The sequence below is a fragment of the Globicephala melas genome, chromosome X, assembly GCF_963455315.2.
Source record: "Globicephala melas chromosome X, mGloMel1.2, whole genome shotgun sequence".
NCBI classification, from domain to species: Eukaryota; Metazoa; Chordata; class Mammalia; order Artiodactyla; family Delphinidae; genus Globicephala; species Globicephala melas.
In genome coordinates this window covers 32,101,555-32,106,157 of record NC_083335.1, presented here as the reverse complement: position 1 = coordinate 32,106,157, position 4,603 = coordinate 32,101,555, and the positions used below count along the sequence as shown (strand labels likewise).

The 4,603-nt window shown below is 34.6% G+C and overlaps 1 pseudogene; it reads left to right on the top strand.

The window, feature by feature from the left end:
• Positions 1-247: 247 nt before the first annotated feature.
• On the top strand, positions 248-371 carry LOC115841675 (U4 spliceosomal RNA; annotated as a pseudogene).
• Positions 372-4,603: the final 4,232 nt, after the last annotated feature.

Below are 4,603 nucleotides of genomic sequence, written 5' to 3'. Positions count from 1 at the left end.
TCAAATGTCAGAAGAAGGTTAGTAGAGATGTTTGTCATGGTGCAAGAAATTTCATCAAGTGAAACTAAGCAAGCCAGATTTCTTAAAAGTTGGAAGCTACACAGTTAATTCAGTTAATTCAGGTCATCAAAGGTTGTACAAAAGTGATGAAAATAATAAACTGTTATATTAAAACGTCCATTCACATTTTTTTTCTGATTCAAGTGGTTTGTACATCAACTTTTTATTCTGAATAAACTTTTAATGTATCTTTGTGCAGTGGCAATATCACAGCTCATGAAGTTTATCTGAGGGACAATTATTGCTGATTGAAATGTTTAGAGTAATGATTTTTCCCACATAATGTTAATTATTTCTATAATATAATTATGCATTTTGGTTTAGAAATTTTAATGAATATTTGAAGGAGAGATGTGATTTGGAAGTTCATTAGCTATGTGGTTTTCAAGGCCTGTTCAGAGGAGGTAGAGACTGAACATATAGTTGAAAGAACACTAGTCTTGGAGAAAGGTCATGTGGACTCTATCACCTGGGATCTGTTTTTCCTAGGCTTCCTCCACTAAATCTTTCTAGGATGCCATTTTCTCATCTGACAGATGGAGAAAATAATACCTAGCCTATATTTTTCATGGACTTAGATTTTCAGAGACAGTTACAATTTCAAATATTCTAACACTTTGACAGGACATTCGTCTTAATTTCTGGCTCACAAAGCCCAGTTACATCAAGTGTTGTTGCATAACTAAGGTCATAGGGAACTAGAAGCTACAATTCAACCTGGCTTTTATGTCTTTCATTTTATGTGCAGTTATTATACTCTTTGTCTTTATGGCTTTTAGGCTCAAGATAAAAGCTCCTGAAGCATGAGAGTTGAAAAAGCAGTCATTCACATCTCCTAGTAACCTTCATTTTGTCATTCCTTTTGCAGTTTTCCTGAGAAATATGACAGTTTTCAACTCTCACAGAGACCGAAAGGATGTTTGAGGTAATCACAGTCTTATAAATTTTTGAGTTTGAAAGATCAGTCCTTTGCTTTCAGGTGAGAGAAAAGAAGTCCTGACACAATTCATTTATAACAGTCCATCCTGTGTCCTTTGTGGAAAAAGAAGAATCAGTAGAAGAAAATGGAGTGGAGAATTATTGGCAGAGATTGCCAAGGGATAGGAAAAGTGGCCAGCTGGTCAGTGTTAGGGTTTGCACAGGTACACTAGAGAAAAACAGAAAAGTTGTATCTCCCATGGATATACAGAATCTGGAAACAGGAAGCGAACAAAGGAACTGGGGTTCACATGAAGTATTAAGGGGAACTAGGTAAAGGCCTGTTTGGAAAGGCAATGATACAACTACAAGCTACTAATTTAAGAAAGAAAAATCCCATTGAAATATATAACGCAACAGGCTTTAATCTCTAGGAATGCATTTCTGAAACATAACTGGACATCAAAACAATTCTTATCCCAACAAAGCTTCCTCAGTTTCAGTGGCTGCAAAACTTCGTAGGCTTCAATAGCTGCAGTATAGCAATAGCTATGTTAGAATGAGGTGAAGCAGGACAATTAAAAGTAAGGAATGAGTAGAGTCAAGTGGGGGCTGAAAGAAATATATTGTGTCATTGAGGACTACTCTTAAAAAATTAGGACTAACTATAAATGCAGGGAAATTACGCTGGTGATGTACAGAGGTAAGTAGAAGTTTCTCATCTGCAAAAAGCGTCCTTCTGACTAGGAAAAGTTCTTTGTGGTGGTAACATTACCAAATGGTATTTTTATATATGCCAGTGTACCTATGGCAATGAAGATGTGGTAGTTCATCAATTACTTGATTATGATTTTCTTTTATTTCTTATCAGCTGGGTGATCATTTATTTATTCAACACATATTTATTGAGTCATATATTTGATTTAATATAAAAATACAGATGAATATGACACAGTCACTTGCCATTGAACTTTTCATCCATATACACATAATTTTATGTACACATATAAAATTGAAGTTCACTTATGAGACATTTTATCTTTGAAAACAGATAAAGAAAAAACCAAGATGACTAAGTTAAAAATAATCAGGAAGTTGTCTTTGACACTTTTGTCAGATAGTTATCTTGGAAACTCTGTATTTCAAAAAGTCATATTACTTTTTCTATCTCTGTGGAAGATAGAGAGAGTGCTTTATATGATTTTCCATAAAAATTCAAAGTTTACTCTGGCTATGTTTTGTTGTATGAATCTCTTAGGTACAAATACTTTGTTCTTTGTAATAATGGTTGTTTACCTTGCTGTAAGCAAGATCTGCTTGAATGTTTTTTCATTGATTTTGTTTTTCTACACACCTTCCATTTGTAATGAATCATAATGCTTATGTTGTACCAAAATGGACAGCATTGGCAATCTGATTTATATACACTAGACTATTTCTATTGACAAAACAAATAGGACAATAGAACCAGAATGCTAGAAGGAAATTCGAAATGTTATCAATTTACTTGAATTACAGTCCATACCTATTCAAAAAATGGATAAATCTCTAACCATTTTAAGATTATTCAATAAAAAATTTCCTACAATTCCCTTTTGTTATATTTGCCTAACATTTATTGCTGACTTCATCAATTATATAACTAAGTAAAACACGCAACCCCAAATGTTTTTCTCTCATATTGTAATGGTATGTGTTTAAGTAAATGGGATAAAGTAGAGTGCTAACAGGCAGCATTTCCACATTGTTGAAGATGACTTTAGAGTTTGCAACTGTAAAGAGATTCAACCTTCTCCCTGAACAAGCTGGGGTCAATGTACTTTTTACTTAATAACCATCAGTTAGCATCAAGAGATCATGCTGAAACAACAGCAACTCAGTAAGATTCTTCTGCCAAGCCACTATGGCAGAGTCATCATAATCACATTTATCTAGTGCAGGATAAAGAACACCAAGATCAAACCACAAAGCAAAAAGTGTAATCAGGAACTGGACCAAAATACCAGGTTATTGAAAAGAAAAGTTAGAAATCAAGGTATAGTAAGCAGGAAGTAAGGATATTAGATGCACATTCCCAAATTGAAGTTAAGACAGGTAAGAATCTTAAGCTCGGAGGAAAAAGAATTAGAGAAGCAGATTGTCAACAGAAAATGAGGTCTGAAAATGTGCAGGTAGTGGTGGTTTTGATGAAGGCAGCGTTATTTCCTCTATCTTGACCTTGCATTTCAGATTAACCTCAGTGTACTCCTCAACATACTAGCCATCTTCCCTTCAGAATTCAGGTAGAGTCCAAAGTGGCAAAACCTCCTGCTTGCCTGATCAAAGAATTGGCAAGCTAAACCATGTGACACATATACGTTTGCAATCACCTAATTTGGTGAAATATAAAGTTTAGTATGATTTGGCACTGGTATCTAGACATAACCAAGTCTATTTCTATGCTATGTCAAACAGAAGGAGAATAATTATTTGAAGTGAATTAATTCCTGGGAGTTCTTCTAACTATCCGTATTTTGGGGATTATGTAATCTAGGTACCTGACTTGTATCCTGAGGCCTATAATCAGTAAATCAAATACAATTTAGCATATAAGAGTACTGAGAGGGCTTCCCTGGTGGCGCAGTGGTTGAGAGTCCGCTTGCTGATGCAGAGGACACGGGTTCGTGCCCCGGTCCAGGAAGATCCCACATGCCGTGGAGGGGCTAGGCCCGTGAGCCATGGCCGCTGAGCCTGTGCGTCCGGAGCCTGTGCTCCGCAACGGGAGAGGCCACAGCATACTGCCGCGTACTGCCGCGTACTGCCATAAAAAAAAAAAAATAGAGTACTGAGAATTGAAAATGTTTCTATCAGTATTCAGAGAGGTGATACTTAGGCCTTTTCTAAGTTGATATCAGAAATGTTAAAAAGGAAAATTCAGTCAATCAGTTTATTAAAGATTCACACCCAAAGGTTACATGTTGACACTTGAACCTTAAAGATACATAATCTTTTTGCTAAATATTGACTTTTGTCTTTAAAAAGGAATTTAACTTCCAAAGAAAGATTAAGATATTCAGGGGCTTATTATTTCTAAAAATTTTAAATAAATGTGTTTTTATCACAAGAATGCCAGTATATACATAAATAAATGGTGATGTGTTTTCCTTCTACTGAGGGTTAAACCAGTATTTTATTAATATAACTTTTGGGGTTAATAGATACACACGAATCTTGTTTGGTAAAAGTTGAGGCAAAGGTATATGAGTTTTGAATGACTTAATGTCACCTTAATCTGTCATTTTTTGACTCTTAATCTTCTTATTTATTCATCTGAAAATTTTTTGTCTACTGAGGCAGTTTAGTATACTATAAAAATAAAACTGAGCCAGGTGGTCTGTGTTCTGTTTTTATATTCCCCCACCTATTAGCATTGTGACTCTGGATAAGTCAGAGCTTCAGTTTACTCATTTATTAAATTGGAATAATAATTAAAAAGTGTCAATTTGTGTGTCAAATGGAGATGATAATAATAATAGAAAGTTTTTTTTTCAAATTTTAAGTGATAGTATTGTTGCTATTTTATTCTTAGGAGTTTAAAGTGAAGATTTTCCTTCTTTTACTAATGTGTTGGTAATATGGCAATTAT